This window comes from Eleutherodactylus coqui, chromosome 1 (genome assembly GCF_035609145.1).
Source record: "Eleutherodactylus coqui strain aEleCoq1 chromosome 1, aEleCoq1.hap1, whole genome shotgun sequence".
NCBI classification, from domain to species: Eukaryota; Metazoa; Chordata; class Amphibia; order Anura; family Eleutherodactylidae; genus Eleutherodactylus; species Eleutherodactylus coqui.
Window position 1 is genome coordinate 45,591,342 of NC_089837.1, and position 22,549 is coordinate 45,613,890.

Here is a 22,549-nt window from a genome sequence, read left to right on the forward strand (position 1 = left end):
AGCGCGCTCGCATGTTCACGATCTGGTGGGCTGTAAATCTATTTCAGCGCGCTCGCATGTTCGCGATCCGCACGATCTGGTGGGCTGGAAATCTATTACAGCGTGCTCGCATGTTCGCGATCCGCACGATCTGGTGGGCTGTAAATCTATTTCAGCGTGGCTGCATGTTCACGATCCGCATGATCCGGTGGGCTGTAAATCTATTTCAGCGTGCCCGCATGTTCACGATCTGCTGGGCTGTAAATGTATTTCAGCGTGCTCGCATGTTCAATATCTGCAAATCTGTTTCAGCGTACTCGCATGTTCGCGATTCGCACGATCTGGTGGGCTGTAAATCTATTTCAGCGTGCCCGCATGTTCGTGAACCACACGATCTGGTGGGCTGTAAATCTATTTCGGCGTGCTCGCATGTTCGCGATCCACACGATCTGGTGGGCTGTAAATGTATTTCAGCGTGCTCGCATGTTCGTGATCCGCATGATCTGGTGGGCTGTGACTCTATTACAGCGTGCTCGCATGTTCGCGTTCCGCACGATCTGGTGGGCTGTAAATCTATTTCAGCGTGCTCGCACGTTCGCAATCCACACGATCTGGTGGGCTGTAAATCTGTTTCAGCGTGCTCGCATGTTCGCGATCCGCACGATCTCGTGGGCTGTAAATCTATTTCAGCGTGCTCGCATGTTCGCAATCTGCACGATCTGGTGGGTTGTAAATCTATTTCAGCGTGCTCGGATGTTCGCGATCCACACGATCTGGTGGGCTGTGAATCTATTTCAGCGCGCTCTCATGTTGGCGATCCGCACGATCTGGTGGGCTGTAAATCTATTTCAGCGTGCTCGCATGTTCGCAATCTGCACGATCTGGTGGGCTGCAAATCTATTTCGGCGTGCTCGCATGTTCGCGATTCGCACGACCTGGTGGGCTGTAAATCTGTTTCAGCGTGCCCGCATGTTCACGATCTTCTAAGCTGTAAATGTATTTCAGCACGCTCTCATGTTCGCGATCCGCACGATCTGGTGGGTTGTAAATCTATTTCAGCGTGCTCGCATGTTCGCGATCCGCACGATCTGGTGGGCTGTAAATCTATCTCAGCGTGCTCGCATGTTCACGATCTGCTGGGCTGTAAATCTATTTCAGTGCGATCGCATATTCGCGATCCGAATGATCTGGTGGGCTGTAAATCTATTTCAGTGTGCTCGCATGTTCGCGATCCGCATGATCTGGTGGGCTGTGACTCTATTTCAGCGTGCTCGCATGTTCGCGATCCGCATGATCTGGTGGGCTGTGACTCTATTACAGCGTGCTCGCATGTTCGCGATCCGCACGATCTGGTGGGCTGTAAATCTATTTCAGCGTGCTCGCATGTTCGCGATCCGCTTGATCTGGTGGGCTGTGAATCTATTTCAGCGCGCTCGCATGTTCACGATCTGGTGGGCTGTAAATCTATTTCAGCGCGCTCGCATGTTCGCGATCCGCGCGATCTGATGGGCTGTAAATCTATTACAGCGTGCTCGCATGTTCGCGATCCGCACGATCTGGTGGGCTGTAAATCTATTTCAGCGTGGCTGCATGATCCGGTGGGCTGTGACTCTATTACAGCGTGCTCGCATGTTCGCGATCCGCACGATCTGGTGGGCTGTAAATCTATTTCAGCGTGCTCGCATGTTCGCAATCCGCACGATCTGGTGGGCTGTAAATCTATTTCAGCGTGCTCGCATGTTCGCAATCTGCACGATCTGGTGGGCTGTAAATCTATTTCAGCGTGGCTGCATGTTCACGATCCGCATGATCCGGTGGGCTGTTATTTCAGCGTGGCTGCATGATCCGGTGGGCTGTAAATCTATTTCAGCGTGCCCGCATGTTCACGATCTGCTGGGCTGTAAATGTATTTCAGCGTGCTCGCATGTTCACGATCTGCAAATCTATTTCAGCGTGCTCGCATGTTCGCGATTCGCACGATCTGGTGGGCTGTAAATCTATTTCAGCGTGCCCGCATGTTCGTGATCCACACGATCTGGTGGGCTGTAAATCTATTTCGGCGTGCTCGCATGTTCGCGATCCACACGATCTGGTGGGCTGTAAATGTATTTCAGCGTGCTCGCATGTTCGTGATCCGCATGATCTGGTGGGCTGTGACTCTATTACAGCATGCTCGCACGTTCGCAATCCACACGATCTGGTGGGCTGTAAATCTGTTTCAGCGTGCTCGCATGTTCGCGATCTGCAAATCTATTTCAGCGTGTTCGCAGGTTCGCGATCCGCATGATATGCTGGGCTGTAAATCTATTTCAGCGTGCTCGCATGTTCGCGATCCGCACGATCTGGTGGGCTGTAAATCTATTTCGGCGTGCTCGCATGTTCGCGATCCACACGATCTGGTGGGCTGTAAATGTATTTCAGCGTGCTCGCATGTTCGCGATCCGCACGATCTGGTGGGCTGTGAATCTATTTCAGCGCGCTCTCATGTTCGCGATCCGCACGATCTGGTGGGCTGTAAATCTATTTCAGCGTGCTCGCATGTTCGCAATCTGCACGATCTGGTGGGCTGTAAATCTATTTCAGCGTGCTCAGATGTTCGCGATTCGCACGACCTGGTGGGCTGTAAATCTATTTCAGCGTGCCCGCATGTTCACGATCTTCTGGGCTGTAAATGTATTTCAGCGCGCTCGCATGTTCGCGATCCGCACGATCTGGTGGGCTGTAAATCTGTCTCAGCGTGCTCGCATGTTCACGATCTGCTGGGCTGTAAATCTATTTCAGTGCGCTCGCATGTTCGCGATCCGAACGATCTGGTGGGCTGTAAATCTATTTCAGCGTGGCTGCATGTTCACGATCCGCATGATCCGGTGGGCTGTGACTCTATTACAGCGTGCTCGCATGTTCGCAATCCGCACGATCTGGTGGGCTGTAAATCTATTTCAGCGTGCTCGCATGTTCGCGATCCGCACGATCTGGTGGGCTGTGAATCTATTTCAGCGCGCTCTCATGTTCGCGATCCGCACGATCTGGTGGGCTGTAAATCTATTTCAGCGTGCTCGCATGTTCGCAATCTGCACGATCTGGTGGGCTGTAAATCTATTTCAGCGTGCTCGCATGTTCACGATCTGCAAATCTATTTCAGCATGCTCGCATGTTCGCGATTCGCACGACCTGGTGGGCTGTAAATCTATTTCAGCGTGCCCGCATGTTCACGATCTTCTGGGCTGTAAATGTATTTCAGCGCGCTCGCATGTTCGCGATCCGCACGATCTGGTGGGCTGTAAATCTGTCTCAGCGTGCTCGCATGTTCACGATCTGCTGGGCTGTAAATCTATTTCAGTGCGCTCGCATGTTCGCGATCCGAACGATCTGGTGGGCTGTAAATCTATTTCAGCGTGCGTGCGCGCGCGTTCGCGATCCGCATGATCTGGTGGGCTGTGACTCTATTACAGCGAGCTCGCATGTTCGCGATCCGCACGATCTGGTGGGCTGTAAATCTATTTCAGCGTGCTCGCATTTTCGCAATCCGCACGATCTTGTGGGCTGTAAATCTATTTCAGCGTGCTCACATGTTCGCGATCCGAACGATCTGGTGGGCTGTAAATGTATTTCAGCGTGCTCGCATGTTCGCGATCCGCATGATCTGGTGGGCTGTGACTGTATTACAGCGTGCTCGCATGTTCGCGATCCGCACGATCTGGTGGGCTGTAAATCTATTTCAGCGTGCTTGTATGTTCGCAATCTGCACGATCTGGTGGGCTGTAAATCTATTTCAGCGTGCTCGCATGTTCGCGATCCGCACGATCTGATGGGCTGTGAATCTATTTCAGCGTGCTCGCATGTTCACGATCTGCAAATCTATTTCAGCGTGCTCGCATGTTCGCAATCCGCACGATCTGGTGGGCTGTAAATCTATTTCAGCGTGCTCGGATGTTCGCGATCCACACGATCTGGTGGGCTGTAAATGTATCTCAGCGTGCTCGCATGTTCACGATCTGCTGGGCTGTAAATCTATTTCAGTGCGCTCGCATGTTCACGATCCGTGCGATCTGGTGGGCTGTAAATCTATTTCAGCGTGCTCGCATGTTCGCGATCCGCACGATCTGTTGGGCTGTAAATCTATTTCAGCGTACTCGCGTGTTCGCAATCCGCACGATCTGGTGGGCTGTAAATCTATTTCAGCGTGCTCGCATTTTCGCGATCCGCACGATCTGTTGGGCTGTAAATCTATTTCAGCGTGCTCGCGTGTTCGCAATCCGCACGATCTGGTGGGCTGTAAATCTATTTCAGCGTGCTCGCATTTTCGCGATCCGAACGATGTGGTGGGCTGTAAATCTATTTCAGGGTGCTCGCGCGTTCACGATCCGTGCGATCTGGTGGGCTGTAAATCTATTTCAGCGTGCTCGCATGTTCGCGATCCGCACGATCTGTTGGGCTGTAAATCTATTTCAGCGTGCTCGCGTGTTCGCAATCCGCACGATCTGGTGGGCTGTAAATCTATTTCAGCGTGCTCGCATTTTCGCGATCCGCACGATCTGGTGGGCTGTAAATCTATTTCAGCGTGCTCATGTTCGCGATCCGCACGATCTGGTGGGCTGTAAATCTATTTCAGCGTGCTCGCATGTTCGCAATCCGCACGATCTGGTGGGCTGTAAATCTATTTCAGCGTGCCCGCATGTTCACGATCTTCTGGGCTGTAAATGTATTTCAGCGTGCTCGCATTTTCGCGATCCGAACGATCCGGTGGGCTGTGAATCTATTTCAGCACGCTCTCATGTTCGCGATCCGCACGATCTGGTGGGCTGTAAATCTATTTCAGCGTGCTCGCATGTTTGCGATCCGCACGATCTGGTGGGCTGTAAATCTATTTCAGCGTGCTCGCATGTTCGCGATCCACTTAATCTGGTGGGCTGTAAATCTATTTCAGCGTGCCCGCATGTTCACGATCTGGTGGGCTGTAAATCTATTTCAGCGTGCTCGCATGTTCGCGATCCGCACGATCTGGTGGGCTGTGAATCTATTTCAGCACGCTCTCATGTTCGCGATCCGCACGATCTGGTGGGCTGTAAATCTATTTCAGCGTGCTCGCATGTTTGCGATCCGCACGATCTGGTGGGCTGTAACTCTATTTCAGCGCGCTCTCATGTTCGCAATCCGCATGATCTGGTGGGCTGTAAATCTATTTCAGCGTGCTCGCATGTTCGCGATCTAGTGGGCTGTAAATCTATTTCAGTGCGCTCGCATGTTCGCGATCCGAACGATCTGGTGGGCTGTAAATCTATTTCAGCGTGCTCACGCGTTCACGATCCGCACGATCTGGTGGGCTGTAAATCTATTTCAGCGTGCTCGCATGTTCGCGATCCGCACGATCTGGTGGGCTGTAAATCTATTTCAGCGTGCTCGCATGTTCGCAATCCGCACGATCTGGTGGGCTGTAAATCTATTTCAGCGTGCTCGCATGTTCGCGATCCGCTTGATCTGGTGGGCTGTGAATCTAGTTCAGCGCGCTCGCATGTTCACGATCTGCTGGGCTGTAAATCTATTTCAGCGTGCTCGCATGTTCGCGATCCGCAAAATCTGGTGGGCTGTAAATCTATTTCAGCGTGCTCGCATGTTCGCTATCCGCACAATCTTGTGGGCTGTAAATCTATTTCAGCGCGCTCTCATGTTCGCGATCCGCACGATCTGGTGGGCTGTAAATCTATTTCAGCGTGCTCGCATGTTTGCGATCCGCACGATCTGGTGGGCTGTAACTCTATTTCAGCGCGCTCTCATGTTCGCAATCCGCATGATCTGGTGGGCTGTAAATCTATTTCAGCGTGCTCGCATGTTCGCGATCTAGTGGGCTGTAAATCTATTTCAGTGCGCTCGCATGTTCGCGATCCGAACGATCTGGTGGGCTGTAAATCTATTTCAGCGTGCTCACGCGTTCACGATCCGCACGATCTGGTGGGCTGTAAATCTATTTCAGCGTGCTCGCATGTTCGCGATCCGCACGATCTGGTGGGCTGTAAATCTATTTCAGCGTGCTCGCATGTTCGCAATCCGCACGATCTGGTGGGCTGTAAATCTATTTCAGCGTGCTCGCATGTTCGCGATCCGCTTGATCTGGTGGGCTGTGAATCTAGTTCAGCGCGCTCGCATGTTCACGATCTGCTGGGCTGTAAATCTATTTCAGCGTGCTCGCATGTTCGCGATCCGCAAAATCTGGTGGGCTGTAAATCTATTTCAGCGTGCTCGCATGTTCGCTATCCGCACAATCTTGTGGGCTGTAAATCTATTTTTGCGCGCTCGCATGTTCACGGTCCGCACAATCTGGTGGGCTGTAAATCTATTTCAGCGTGCTCGCATGTTTGCGATCCGCATGATTTTGTGGGCTGTAAATGTATTTCAGCGTGCTCGCATGTTCGCGATCCACACGATCTGGGGGGCTGTAAATCTATTTTAGCGTGCTCGCATGTTCGCGATCCGCATGATCTGGTGGGCTGTAAATCTATTTCAGCGCGCGCATGTTTGCGATCCGTACGATCTGGTGGGCTGTAAATCTATTTCAGCGTGCTCGCATGTTCGTGATCCGCACGATCTGGTGGGCTGTAAATCTATTTCAGCGTGCTCGCATGTTCGCGATCCGCACGATCTGGTGGGCTGTAAATCTATTTCAGCGCGCTCGCATGTTCGCGATCTGCACGATCTGGTGGGCTGTAAATCTATTTCAGCACGCTCGCATGTTCGCGATCCGCACGATCTGGTGGGCTGTAAATCTATTTCAGTGTGGCTGCATGTTCGCAATCCGCATGATCCGGTGGGCTGTAAATCTATTTCAGCGTGCTCGCATGTTCGCGATCCGTACGATCTGGTGGGCTGTAAATCTATTTCAGCGCGCTCGCATATTCGCGATCTGGTGGGCTGTAAATCTATTTCAGCGCGCTCGCATGTTCGCGATCCGCACGATCTGGTGGGCTGTAAATCTATTTCAGCGTGCCCGCATGTTCGCGATCCGCACGATCTGGTGGGCTGTGAATCTATTTCAGCGTGCTCGCATGTTCGCGATCCGCACGATCTGGTGGGCTGTAAATCTATTTCAGCGTGCTCGCATGTTCGCGATCGCACGATCTGGTGGGCTGTAAATGTATTTCAGCGTGCTCGCATGTTCGCGATCCGCACGATCTGGTGGGCTGTGGATTTTACCCTCTCATTCGGGGTGGTGTCAGCGGCAATGAAAATCCATAGCAAAAATGGTCGTGCTGCGGATTTAATATCTGCAGCGCAGGTCAAGTTAGTGACCTTTCATACGGGAATTGCGCCGCAGGACGCAGCCAAGTCCGCAGCTGCAGAAGTCCACACCAAAATCTGTAGTCTGACTACAAATATTGATGTGGAATTTCAGGCAGGTTTTAAGCCATTTTCAATTGTGCATCAAAATCCGCAGGCAGCGTACAGATTGTGATGCGGAAATTAGCGCTGCCCGTCTCATCCCTTGTGACAGGTCCTTTTCGCTGTGGATGTTTCGCAGTGTGTGATCGTTTACCCTCTGGGCGCATCCACGGGTAAACGCCATCTCAGTCTATGATATATGCTGCGTTTTCACGGACTGAAACTCCTCGTATTTACTGCGTCCGCGGTCCTTGCTGCCGGCTTTTGGTTTTTGCACGTATAATCACCCAAAATAGAACGCTGGAAGCTTCCATGGATTTCTCCTGGTAAATACATATATAACATGCATACTCTCTGCAGATTATTACTTGTACGGGCGATATTGGTCCATAATATGCATCAAAATACGTGATGCTGCAAGTCTGCGGGGTTCGTCCTGTCCGTGTCCGTGTTACGTGCGCAGAAAATACACGGAACACGGATGGTAAAATTGCTGGTGTGAGTGAGCCCTTGACCTGCGCTCACAGGTAGCTGATTGCTTTGGGTTTTCCATAGTATATCCTTATTAAAATCTTAAAGGGGTTTGTCATAAAAAAAAAATCAGTACTCACCTATCCCTCCCCAAGCAGTCTACGGTCTTGTATCAGTCTCACAGATGCGGTAAGTAGACTGTCTGGGGAGGGATAGGTGAGGATTGATTTTTCTTTTTATGACAGAACCCCTTTAACATTTAAAGGGGTTGTCCCGCGAAAGCAAGTGGGGTTAAGCACTTCTGTATGGCCATATTAATGCACTTTGTAATGTACATCGTGCATTAATTATGAGCCATGCAGAAGTTATTCACTTACCTGTTCCGTTGCTAACGTCCTCGTCTCCATGGTGCCCTCTAATTTCAGCGTCTAATCGCCCGATTAGACGCGCTTGCGCAGTCCGGTCTTCTCCCTTCTGAATGGGGCCGCTCGTGCCGGAGAGCTGCTCCTCGTAGCTCCGCCCCGTCACGTGTGCCGATTCCAGCCAATCAGGAGGCTGGAATCGGCAATGGAACGCACAGAGCCCACGGTGCACCATGGGAGAAGACCTGCGGTCCACCATGGGTGAAGATCCCGGCGGCCATCTTCGCAAGGTAAGTAAGAAGTCACCGGACCGCGGGGATTCGGGTAAGTACTATCCGTTTTGTTTTTTTTAAACCCCTGCATCGGGTTTGTCTCGCGCCGAACGGGGGGGCTATTGAAAAAAAAAAAAAAAAACGTTTCGGCGCGGGACAACCCCTTTAATGCAGATTTTACTACTTCAATTTGAGTTTAGTTGAAAGGCTGAAATCTGTGAATTCGTATCAAAATCCATACTAAATAGTGCATAAAATCCACAACACATTAGTGATGTGTGAGCGCACCCTAGGGCCACTGTCAGACGAGCGTATGGAAACACGCCCGTAATACGGATCCCTGTTATGGACATGTTTCTGATGACATTATAGCAGGATGTCATTAGAGATGAGCGAGCGTACTCGTTTAGGGCGATTCCGCTATCGAGCACCGCTTTTTCCGAGTAACTGACTACTCAGACGAAAAGATTCGGGGGGCGCTGGGGGTGAGCGGGGGGTTGCAGAGGGGAGTGGGGGGGGAGAGAGAGAGATCCCCCCTGTTCCCCACTGCTACCCCCCGCTCCACCACGCCGCCCCCTGCCCCCCGAATCTTTTTGTCCGAGTAGTCTGTTTCTCAGAAAAAGCAGTGCTCAAGTGCAAAATCGCCCTAAACGAGTACGTTCGCTCATCTTGATGTCATCAATATTTGATCAGTATTTTCGTTTTTTTGACATTTTTTTAACTGCAGTATCTTAAATATGCACAAACATACTGTGCAAACGTTTGATAAGATATACATGTCCATCTGTTTACTTTATTCTGGAAGCACATTGGAAATATTTGGACATTTGGAGATGTATAAAATTAACATTGCTTATCAGTATTTTGAGGAACATTTTGTTTTCCTGCACCAAGCTAAGAATACAAAGGCTCATGGGTGTCAGAATGGTAGAGACCCCAACAAATGACCTCAATTTAAAAACTACGCCACAGGTTTTTTTTAAGGCTTTAATGCACTTTAGAGGGGGAAAAAATTATATTTTTCCAAATATGTCATTTTAAAAACATATTTTTTTGAATAGTTCATATGAAAATGAAGATTTACACCCCAAAATGAATACCCCTGTTTGTCCTGTGTTCAGAAATGTACCCATTGTGGCCCTATCATTATATCTGGATGCGCAACGGGACCCAAACCGAAAGCAGCTTTCAGAACAGACATTTTGCTCGAAGGTGTTTTAGGCCCCATAGCACAATTGTAGAACCCTTGTGCGGCCAAAACTATGGAGAAACCCCCCACCTCACCCCCATTTTGAAAACTAAACCCCTTAACGAATTCCACTAGGGGTGCACTGCATATTTTGACCCCACAGTTTTTGAATGAATTTAAGCAAAGCAGAAGGAAAAAATTACAATTATCATTTTTTTGGCAATTATGTCATTTTAAAAACAAGGTTTTCTTGTACAGCACATCTATGAATGAAGACTTGCACCCCAAAATGGATACTCACGTTTGTCCCGTGTTCAGAGACATACCCACTGTGGCCCTAATCTACCTACAAGACACATAGTAACATAGTATGTAAGGCCGAATGAAGACATTGTCCATCTAGTCCAGCCTGTCTATCCTACTGTGTTGATCCAGAGGAAGGCAAAAAACCCCAAGGCCAGAAACCAATTAGCCCTTTTGGGGGAAAAATTCCTTCCCGACTCCCTAATGGCAATCAGACTGTTCCCTGGATCAACCCCTAATAGTTCCTACCTGCCTATATACCAGGATTGACACTTAACCTAAAATTTATATCCTGTAATATCCTTCTCCAGAAAGACATCAAGTCCCCTTTTAAACTCCTCTATGGATTTTGCCATCACCACATCCTCAGGCAGAGAGTTCCACAGTCTAACTGCTCTTACAGTAAAGAACCCCTTTCTGTGTTGGTGATGAAACCTACTTTCCTCTAATCGTAGTGGATGTCCTCTTGTTACAGTTGCAGTCCTGGGTGTAAACAGATCGCGGGAGAGATCCATGTGTTGTCCCCTCATGTACTTATACATGGTTATTTGGTCGCCTCTTAACCTTCTTTTTTCTAGAGTAAATAGTCCCAATTTGGACAGCCTCTCTGGGTATTCCAGTCCCGTCATTCCATGTATTAGTTTAGTCGCTCTTCTTTGAACCCCCTCAAGCACTGTGACATCTTTCCTGAGCACCGGTGTCCAGAATTGTACGCAGTATTCCATGTGAGGCCTGACAAGTGCCTTATATAATGGAAGGATAATGTTCTCGTCCTTCGCCCCTATACCTCTTTTGATGCACCCCAAGACTTTATTTGCCTTTGCAGCGGCTGACTGGCATTGGTTACTCCAGTTTAGTCTATTATCCACTAATACCCTCAGATCCTTTTCCATATCACTTTTCCCTAGTGGTACCCCATTAAGTGAATATTTGTGACATCCGTGTCTCCTGCCCATGTGCATAGTCTTACATTTTTCAACATTGAACTTCATTTGCCATTTTTCTGCCCAAGCCCCCAGCTTATCCAGGTCCGTTTGTAGCCGCACATTGTCTTCCATTGCATTAATTATATTGTATAATTTTGTGTCATCTGCAAATATTGATATTTTGCTGTGCAGCCCCTCTATCAGGTCATTAATAAATATGTTGAACAGAGTGGGGCCTAATACTGAACCCTGTGGCACCCCGCTAGCGACTGTGGTCCAATCAGAGTACGAACCATTTATTACCACCCTCTGCTTTCTATCGTTGAGCCAATTTTTTACCCACTTACACACGTTTTCGCCCAGTCCGAGCTGCCTCATTTTGTATATTAGCCTATTATGTGGCACGGTGTCAAATGCTTTAGAGAAGTCCAGATATACAAGATCAATAGATTCTCCCTGGTCCAGCTTAGAGCTTACTTCATCGTAGAAACTGATCAGATTTGTCTGACATGAGCGACCCTTCATGAATCCATGCTGGTGAGGAGTTATTCCCTTAATCTCCTTGAGGTACTCATCGATGGCGTCTCTCAGAATCCCCTCGAAAATTTTTCCCGTTACTGAAGTGAGACTTACTGGCCTGTAGTTACCAGGCTCACTTTTGCTCCCTTTTTTGTAAATTGGAACCACGTTGGCAATGCGCCAGTCCAATGGTACTTCTCCGGTCTTGATAGTGTCTAGAAATATTAGGTATAGCGGCCTAGCTATCTCGTCACTTAGTTCCTTTAGTATCCTTGCGTGTAATCCATCTGGGCCCGGTGATTTATCAATTTTAGTTTTCTTTAGACGCTTCCGCACCTCCTCCTGCGTTAGGTATGAGATATTTTGTGAGGGGTTCGTTTTATTCCCCTGCATCTCGTGTGGCATTTCCTTTTCTTTGGTGAACACACTTGAGAAGAAACTGTTTAGTAGATTTGCTTTCCCTTCGTCATCATCAATGATTTCTCCTGCATTGTTTTTTAAAGGGCCAGCGCTCTCCCTGCAAATCCTTTTGCTGTTTATGTAGTTGAAAAATAGCTTCGGGTTGTTTCTGCTCTCTTTTGCGATCCGTCTTTCTGCTTCCTCCTTGGCAGTTTTAATCGTATCTTTGCATATTTTGTTTTTTTCCCTGTATGATTTTAGCGCTTCTTCGCTGCCTTGTTGCTTTAGTAGTTTGAACGCTTTCTTCTTTTCGTTTATTGCCCCTCGTACCGTCTTGTCGAGCCACATTGGTTTCCTCAGTGGTAGAGCGCATGCTTTGCATGTATGAGGCCCCGGGTTCAATCCCCGGCATCTCCATGTTTTGTAACAAACGACTCCAGAAACACAAATAGTTTGTAAATCTGCAATACTGATAAATGTTCTGGAATTCACCAATCATTTGTCTGAACAGAACACTGAGAATGAATCTTATACCAATGACCATAGCTTTTGAAGATTTTTTTGTAGAGTAAGTGACATCCACTAGGGGGCAGTGTAGTCAATACGATGCAGAGGTGTACATTGCCGGTCATCAACACTGAATGGCTTCTTTATTACAGACCCCCCACCTTGTAGTGTGATGGACCTCCTTTGGCATTCAGAAACACAGCAATTCGTTGGGGTGTAGATCTCAAAAGGTGTTGATATCATTCTGCAGAAATATTGGCGCCTGCGGACAGGAAGCTTCTTGTAGTTGTCGCACATTAGATGGAGATTCTGATCAGCTGAAAGGAAGGGGTCAGTGATTCATGCTGCTTGTGCCAAATTCTGACCTCCCATCTGCTCAGTCCAACAAAAATCTGCATTCATCTGACCACTGGATGTTTTTTGCTGCTCAGTGATGCAATTTTTGCACGCTGGAGTCTCACCTTTCTGTTCCTCTGAGACTGGAACTGGTCGTCTGCTTGTTTTAACAAATCAGTGCTAAGGAACGGGGAGTTGTGTGTTCGGACCTGTTACCATATTTCCCTGAAAATAAGACCTAGCCTGATTTTTCAGGGGCTTGAAATATAAGCAATACCCTGAAAATAAGCCCTAGTTACACTCAGCCATTCAATGAAGAACCAATCACAGCCCTTGTGTTGTGATGATGGGATTTATGAACTGACTGAGCCATGGCCAGCCAATTCATAAATACCGAGTAGTCTGTCAGATATACGAACATGGTATAGCACTGCAAAAAGGGGATGTAGCTCAGTGGTAGAGCGCATGCTTTGCATGTATGAGGCCCCGGGTTCAATCCCCGGCATCTCCATGTTTTGTAGCAAACAACTCCATAAACACAAAGCGTTCGGAAATCCATAAAACTGATAAATGTTCTGGAATTCACCTGTAATAAATATGATAAATATGCAGGAATGTAATGTGTCTGGATGTAACAGACAGACATTTCAATACTGTGAAAATATGGTCTGACTTTTGAGAATTCTCTGTAGAGTAAATGATGGACACTAGGGGGCAGTCTAGTCAACACAATACACTTTAAAAATGTGTACCCAGGCATACAGTAAGTGCAACACATATAAGTGGGCTGTGTATCAGAAATGGAAATGTTTTTCATGGTTTATATGGGTGATATGGCTTAGTAAACGTGTGTATGTTTAAAGGGGTTGTCCCGCGGCAGCAAGTGGGTCTATACACTTCTGTATGGCCATATTAATGCACTTTGTAATGTACATTGTGCATTAATTATGAGCCATACAGAAGTTATAAAAAGTTTTTCACTTACCTGCTCCGTTGCTAGCGTCCTCGTTCCCATGGAGCCGACTAATTTTCGCCGTCTAATGGCCAAATTAGCCGCGCTTGAGCAGTCCGGGTCTTCTTCTGTTCTCAATGGGGCTCCGTGTAGCTCCGCCCCGTCACGTGCCGATTCCAGCCAATCAGGAGGCTGGAATCGGCAATGGACCGCACAGAAGCCCTGCGGTCCACGGAGAGAGAAGATCTCGGCGGCCATCTTCAGCAGGTAAGTAAGAAGTCACCGGAGCGCGGGGATTCAGGTAAGCACTCTCCGGTGTTCTTTTTTAACCCCTGCATCGGGGTTGTCTCGCGCCGAACGGGGGGGGTGGGGGGGGGGGGGTTGAAAAAAAAAAAAAACCCGTTTCGGCGCGGGACAACCCCTTTAAGATATTTGAGTCTGTGGGTTCGATCCCCGGAGCCTCCATGTTTTGCTTAACATGCAAAATTCAATGCAATTAAAAATGATAAATTTGCCAAATTTCTAACCACATACATCTGGGGCGAAAGGTGGCCATATTATGTGAATTAGTAAGCATCACTAGAACAACATTTTATCTTATATACTACGAAAATGTATGCATCTAATAGACACTAGGTGGCAGACTGCTCCAACACAAAAACATACATGGATGAGTTTAAGGGCTCCCAACCACTGGCGATATTTTCTCCACTGCGATGCGATTCTAAAGTTAAAGTCTCGCATCGCAGTGCGAGAAAAAATTTGGCATCATGCCGACATATCGCCAGTCTCTTCAATGGGGCCAGCGGCAGCAGCGTTAGCCCCATTGAAAAGACATGGAGAATGTCGGGGACTTCTGCCACAGCTGTGACAGCTGTGGCAGGAGTTTCCTTTATCCTCTCGGGGACCGCGGGGATGAAGGAATCCTCTACCACAGCTGTGGCAGAAGTCCCTGGCATTCTATTCCATTGCTTTCAATGGGATCGGCACAGCTGCCGATCCCATTGAAAGCACTGCTTTGGCAAGCCCCGTGGAATGATTATCGGGGAAGGACTTGAAATATAAGACCTTCCCCAATAATCATCAATAAGTGTGAAAACATTTTTTTTTAAATTATACTCCTCTCCTGCTCTCAGCCGCGTTCTCTTGCTGAGCTCTTTCAGCAGTTGGGGATTTAAAAATCCCCGCCTCCTGAAAGGGCTGTGCAGATTGGCTGAGGGCTCGGCCAATAGCAGCTACTGCTTAGCTATTGGCTGAGCGCTCAGCCAATCACACATAGCCCTTAGCTATTTATTCATTCGGTTCTATACCGGCTTCTTTCTTGCGCTGCGATGCGAGATTTTTCTCGTGCTCTCGCAGCGCAAGAAAGAAAATATCGCCAGTGGGTGGGAGCCCTTAATGTTGGATAAGCAAATCAGGACTAATAAAACTGGGAGTAGAAAGGTCTAGAACGGTGGAACCGACATGTTGAAGTAGGCGAGCAAACATGTTTCAGAGGTGTGAGCGCCACGTGGCTCTCCATTCGGCATTGCGGACGCCTAAATAAGGCCACGTGGCGCTGCAGCCTTGCTCGCTGCTTTGAGGCATACTTTGACATGTCTATTCGCCACAACGAGGAGGTAACATACTGGGGGCTTAAAGGGATCGAGTAACAGAATGTAGAAGCGAGAAAACTCACCTTCACAGTTTGAACCGTTAACTCTTACAAAGAAGCGGGCAATACTTCCAGGCGATCAAACAGAAACGTCTGGCAGGCTGCAGCGTCACGTGGCTCTCCAGGCAATCGGAATAGAGAATGATTGTTCCTGTGGTGTTCGTCATGACGTATCTCCGTGATCATCCGATGCTTTACCAGCCAATAGTAGAGCACATTGTAGGCGTGTTACAACCCGCTTTTGTTCTTCAGATTGGTTATCAATAGTTGATCGGCGAACCCCACACAATCAACTACTGATGATCGATCCATAGGCCGACAAGAGTATTGTAATCCTGTAAAACCCCTTAACGCCACAGGGCGTAACTGTGCAACCTGGCTGCGGGGTACTTAACGCAACAGGACATACAGTTACGCCCTGTGGTTAGCGCAAGATCAGAAGAGATCCCACGCCTTCCCGTAGTAGGAGCCGCCTGTCCACCGAGTGCTGGCCTCCCGCAGCAACAACGGGGGTGCATCGGGGCAGCGACCCCCGCTGTTAACCTCTTACACGCTGCAATCTATGTAGTTTGTGGCATGTAAAGGGTTCACAGAGGGAACACGCTCCCTCTGTGACGTCATCAGACCCCTGCAATGTTATTGCAGAGGACCGACGGGTTGTCATGGTAACATGACACCAGATACAAGCGTCCTGCTTTGCCAGTGCCTACTATCACTATTACAAGCGATAAGGCATTGCAGAAAAGAAGTCCTGCAATGCTTTATCATAGCAATCATAGGTGCTATGGTGCAAGTCTCCCACAGGGACAGAAATAGTGTCAAAATAAAAAAATGTTAAAAAACTCTTTTTTGTGCTTTTTCCCCTATTACTATATTAAAAAAAAAATTAAAATGCCACACAGTTGGTATCGTCGTATCCGTAAAGACTTATACAACACATTAAACACACTGTTTATGCTGCATGGCAAAAAGTGTTTCAAAAAACTGTGGCAAAATGCTTATTTTTTTAATTTTGCCTTCCCAAAATAGCAATAAAAGTGATCAAAAAAGCCATCTGTACCCCAAAATGGTACCCATAAAAACTACAGCTCATCACGCAAACACAAACCTTCCGTCCATGGAAAAATAAAAAAGTTTTAGGACTTTGAATGCAGCAATTAAAAAAAATAATACTTTCCAAAAAAAAAGGTTTTTATTGCGGAAAAGTGGAATAATCTTAGGAAAAAATGCATTGTCCTTTATGCTGCATAATTAACGCTGTAAAAAAAAAAAGCTATGGCAGAATTGTTGTGTTTTCTCTCCCTGCGGTCATAAAAAAATTACTAAAAGTTTTACAATACAGTCTTTGAACCCATTAAGGGTACTAATAAAAACTGCAGTTCGCCATGCAAAAAAAGCAAGCCCTTATTATGGCCATATCAATGAAAAATAAAAAGTTATGGCTTTTAAAAAATGGAGATTAAAATCCCCCAAAAATCCTTATGCCCAAAATAAACCATATCCTTAACCCCTTAGTGACCAAGCCTGTTTGGGCCTTTATGACCAGGACAAATTTTGGAAATCTGACGTGTCACTTTAACAAAGAATAACTCCGTGAAGGTTTTGCATATCCAAGTGATTCTGACTGTTTTTTTCACCACATATTGTACTTCATTAAATTTAACATTAATTAACATTTTGAGGAAATTAAACATTTCCTTTTTGTCCCGTGTTCAGGAACATACCCATTGTGGCCCTAATATTATATCTGTATGCACAACGGGGCCCAAACCGAAAGGAGCAGCCGGTGGCTTTCAGAACAGACATTTTGCTTGAAGGCACTTTAGGCCCCATTGCACACTTGTAGAGCCCTTGAGCAGCCAAAACGATGGAGAACCCCCACAAATGACCCCATTGTGAAAACTAGACCCCTTAACGAATTCATCTAGGGGTGTACTGCGTATTTTGACCCTACAGTTTTTGAACGAATCTAAGCAAAGGGAAAAAAATTATGATTTTTATTTTTAGCAATTATGTCATATTAACAGGTTTTTTTGTACAGCACACATATGAACAAAGACTTTCACCCCAAAATGGATCCCCCTGTTTGCTCTGTGTTCAGAAACATACGCATTGTGGCCCCATTATTATATACGTATGCACAACCGGGCCCAAACCGAAAGGAGTAGACGGTTGTTTTCAGAACAGACATTTTGCGTGAAGAGGTTTTAGGCCCCATTGCACACTTGTAGAGCCCTTGAGCAGCCCAAACAACAGAGGACCCCAACAAATGACCCCATTTTGCAAACTAGACCCCTTATCAAATTCATCTAGGGGTGTACTGTGTATTTTACCCCACAGTTTTTGAATGAATCAAAGCAGAAGGAAAAAATTACGATTTTTGGTTTTTTGACAATTGTGTCATTTTGAAAATGTTTTTTTTTGTACCGTGTACATATGAATGAAGACTTTCACCCCAAAATGGAAACCCCTGTTTGCCCAGTGTGTACAGAAACAAGACCATTATGGCGCTAATCTGTCTGGATGCACAACGGGGCCCAAACAGAACAGAACATCAAACTTTACCTGTCTTTTAACTTTTACGTGATCGCCATTATCCATGCGCAGATGCCGGCGTCAGGTCCTGCAGGAGCAGAACGCCGAGGGACATCGCGGAGGATGGGGGTGAGTATCCTCAGCTCCTTGGGAGGACATCGCGTTCCGGGATGACAGCTCCAGAATGTCGGCTGCGTCCAGTAACCAACAGCATGGAGCTGCCACGTCCAGAGCCTGCAGGGTTTTAATCCCCAGAGGAAGCATGTTTTTACATCCTTGGGGCTTAAAGCCCAGCACACCAGGACGTAAAAACACTATGGGCTGGTCACTAAGGTGTTCACTTTCAGGCTATGGACCATGTAGTCACACAGAATTAGGAACATGTTATATTGCTGCAGGAAGGGGATGTAGCTCAGTGGTAGACCGCATGCTTTGCATGTATGAGGCCCCGGGTTCAATCCCCGGCATCTCCATGTTTTGTAACAAACAACTCCATAAAACACAAATAGTTTGTAAATTCATAAAATTGATAAATGTTCTGGAATTCACCAGTCATTTGTCTGAACAGAACACTGAGAATGAATCTTGTACCAATGACCATAGCTTTTAAGGATTTTTTGCAGAGTAAGTGACATCCACTAGGGGGCAATATAGTCAATACAATGCAGAGGCGTACTTGCCGGTCATCTACACTGAATTAAATGTATGAGTTAAACTCTGGACAGTCTATGCTTATCAATATATACAAACAGCTCCGCAGTACATCTATGCACTATAATAGTTATCTGACTATCAAGGGCTGAGTATCCATAGCCTTAGACTTACCTGGATTAGGTGTCTATTTGATACCGCCAGATATTACTGTCTGTCTTTTCAGTGCCCTTTTTATTAGGGATTACTGTGTTATTTGTTTGTGCCCCCACGCTATATGTTTTTATGCTATTTCTGATAAAAATTGGAAGTTTTAATTTTAGTCCCAACTGTGAAGGTCCTTTGGCATTCAGAAACACAGCAATTCGTTGGGGTGTAGTTCTCAAAAGGTGTTGATATCGTTCTGCAGAAATATTGGCGCCTGCGGACAGGAAGCTTCTTGTAGTTGTCGCACATTAGATGGAGATTCTGATCAGCTGACAGGAAGGGGTCAGTGATTCATGCTGCTTTTGCCAAATTCTGACCTCCCATCGGCACAGTCCAACAGAAATCTGCATTCATCTGACCACTGGATGTTTTTTGCTGCTCAGTGATGCAATTTTTGCACGCTGGAGTCTCACCTTTCTGTTCCTCTTAGGCACAAGGGGGCTGGAACTGGTCGTCTGCTTGTTGTAACAAATCCGTTCTAAGGAACGGGGAGTTGTGTGTTCGGAACTGTTACCATATTTCCCTGAAAATAAGAGCTAGCCTGATTTTTCGGGGGCCTGAAATATAAGCAATACCCTGAAAATAAGTCCTAGTTACACTCAGCCATTCAATGAAGAACCAATCACAGCCATTGTGTTGTGATGATGGGATTTATGAACTGACTGAGCCATGGCCAGCCAATTCATAAATCCTGCCTCCACAGCGCGATGGCTGTTGATTGTCTGAGCAGTGGTCAAAGAACCAATCAGAGCAGCTCTCGATGAACCAAAGCGATGGCTGTGATTGGTACTTCCAGCGCTGCATAGATTGACTGAGCAGTGGTCAAAGAATGTATCACAGCTATCGCTTCCTGGAGGCGGGATTTATGAATCCCGTAACCAGGAAGTGATGTTCTACTTCTATAGAGCCGCGGGAGGGATCTGAACCGAGCTTGCTAGGTAAGTGCGATACCGTGTTTCCCCAAATATAAGACCATGTCTTATATTAATTTTTGGCCCCAAAAGATGCACAGGGTCTAATTTTCAGGGGGGTGTCATACTCACCTAGTAGGCGGCGTCCGGGTCCCTCCCGCTGGGCTCCGTCACTGCTGCAGGCTTCCTTGTAGTCCTGAACACCGACAGAGCATCACTTTCTGGTAGCAGGGCTAGAATACCCCGTCTCCAGTAAGCGATTGCTCTGATTGGTTCAGGAGAGACACCACAGTTAATTAAACCTGACACTCGATAAACCAATCACAGTCATTCAATAATGTCATTCAATGAATGGCTGTGATTGGTTAATCAAGTGCCGGCTCTGATTGGTTCAATCCCCGAGATCTCCATGTTTTGTAATGAACAACGCCATAAACACGAAGGGTTCATAAAAGTGATAAATATGCAGGAATGTAATGTGTCTGGATGTGCCTGGATCCTGTACTGTGCAAATATGTTCCTATGTTTGAGAATTCTCTGTAGAGTAAATGATGGGCACTAGGGGGCAGTCTGGTCAACACAATACACTTTGAAAATGTGTACCCAGGCATACAGTAAGTGCAACACATATAAGGGGGATGTCTATCAGAAATGGAAATTCTTTTCATGTTTATGGGTGATATGGCTTAGTAGGGCTGGACACCCACTGGCGTTTTTTTCTCTCTTGCGCTGCGAGAGCAAGTGAAAACACTCACCTCGCAGCGCAAGAAAGACGCCGGGATGAGGCCGGGATATTGCCAGTCATTTCAATGGGGCCAGCGGCAGCAGCGCTAGCCCCATTGAAAAGATAGGGAGAATACCGCGGACTTCTGCCACAGCTGTGGCAGGAGTTTCCTTCATCCCCGCGGGGAGGAAGCAATCCTCTTTCACAGCTGTGGCAGAAGTGCAGCATGCTATCCCATTGCTTTCAATGGGGTCATCGCTGCTGCAGCTCTCATTGAAAGCAGTGGTTTGTGGCAAACTCCGCAGTATGATTTTCGGGGAAGGGCTTGAAATATAAGCCCTTCCCTGAAAATCATCATTAACTCGTAAAAAAAGAAGAAAAAAAATTACTCACCCCTCTTTCTAAGTTTTAGGCAGGTGTGGAAACATTCTGCAAAAATAAAAGTGTTAATAGTTTATTTTTGTCAATCAGTAAAATCCAAAGTGAATGAACAAAAGAGAAACCTAAAACCATCAATATTTGGTGTGACCGTCCATCACCTTCACAACAGCATCTACCGAGTAGTCTGTCAGATATACGAACATGGTATAGCACTGCAGGAAGGGGATGTAGCTCAGTGGTAGAGCGCATGCTTTGCATGTATGAGGCCCCGGGTTCAATCCCCGGCATCTCCATGTTTTGTAACAAACAACTCCATAAACACAAAGCATTTGGAAATCCATAAAACTGATAAATATGCAGGAATGTAATGTGTCTGGATGTAACAGACAGACATTTCAATACTGTGAAAATATGGTCCAACTTATGAGAATTCTCTGTAAAGTAAGTGATGGACACTAGGGGGCAGTCTAGTCAACACAATAGACTTTGAAAATGTGTACCCAGGCATACAGTACATGTAAGTGGGCCGTCTATCTGAAATGGAAATGCTTTTCATGGTTTATATGGGTGATATAGCTTAGTAAACGTGTGTATGTTTAAGATATTTGAGTCTGTGGGTTCGATCCCCGGAGCCTCCATGTTTTGCTTAACATGCAAAATTCAATGCAATTAAAAATGATAAATTTGCCAAATTTCTAACCACATACATCTGGGGCGAAAGGTGGCCATATTATGTGAATTAGTAAGCATCACTAGACAAACATTTTATCTTATATACTACGAAAATGTATGCATCTAATGGACACTAGGTGGCAGACTGCTCAAACACAAAAACATACCTGGATTAGCCAGCCACGTGGAAGAGATTTGTCAAATACCTTGCGGGAAAGCTGGCAGAAGCCGGCGCTGCGGCATGTATTTCTGGGATGCAGCATATCAATTCTTTTTTTTTCCTGCGGGCGCGCTCTCCTCTATGGGAGAGACGGCCACTACAGAAAAGCATGCGGAGAGGCCACTCCAAAAGCCGCAGGTTTTGAAGCTGCGTTTTCCCAGTGGAAGATTTCCACCAAGAATACGACCCGTGTGACCCCAGCCTAGAACTGGGAGTAGAAAGGTCTAGAACGGCGAACAGACATGTCGAAGTATACAAGCAAACATGCTTCAGATGTGCAAAACATTCACCATGAAGAAGCCTAAATAAGGCCACGTGGCGCTGTAGCCTCGCTCGCTTCGAGGCATACCTTCACATGTTTATTTGCCGCAATGAGGAGGTAACATACTGGAGGCTAAAAGGGATCGAGTAACAGAACGTAGAAGCGAGAAAACTCACCTTCACAGTTTGAACCAATACTTCCAGGCGATCAAACAGAAACGTCTGGCAGGCTGCAACCTCACGTGGCTCTCCAGGCAATCGGAATAGAGAATGATTGTTCCTGTGGTGTTCGTCATGACGTATCTCCACGATCGTCCGATGCTTTACCAGCCAATAGTAGAGCACTTTGTGGGCGTGTTACAACCCGATTTTGTTCTTCGGATTGGTTATCAATAGTTGATCAGAGAACCCCAGACAGTCAACTACTGATGATCGATCCTGAGCCTAGGACAACGAGAGTATTGTAACCCTGTAAAACCCCTTAACGCCACAGGGCGTAACTGTACAACCTGGCTGCGGGGTACTTAACACATTGGACCCCCGCGATGTAATTGCAGAGGGCTGACAGGTTGTCAGATACAGCTCTGTGATCGCTATTACAAGCAATAAGGCATTGCAGGACAGAAGTCCTGCAATGCTTTATCATAGGTAAAATGGCACAAGTCCCCAGAGACATAAATAGTGTAAAAAAAAAAGATAAAAATGGTGTCAAAATAAAAAAAATTTTAAAAAAAGTTATTTTTT

At 46.8% G+C, this 22,549-nt stretch overlaps 3 non-coding genes across 3 annotated transcripts; all 3 read left to right on the top strand.

Annotated features, from left to right (window-relative positions):
• Positions 1-13,076: 13,076 nt before the first annotated feature.
• TRNAA-UGC (transfer RNA alanine (anticodon UGC)) lies at positions 13,077-13,148 on the top strand. Its single transcript has one exon. It is a non-coding gene; the product is annotated as a tRNA-Ala (tRNA).
• A 5,031-nt stretch (positions 13,149-18,179) lies between these two features.
• TRNAA-UGC (transfer RNA alanine (anticodon UGC)) lies at positions 18,180-18,251 on the top strand. The gene has a single exon. It is a non-coding gene; the product is annotated as a tRNA-Ala (tRNA).
• Positions 18,252-20,873: 2,622 nt separating this feature from the next.
• TRNAA-UGC (transfer RNA alanine (anticodon UGC)) lies at positions 20,874-20,945 on the top strand. The gene has a single exon. It is a non-coding gene; the product is annotated as a tRNA-Ala (tRNA).
• Positions 20,946-22,549: the final 1,604 nt, after the last annotated feature.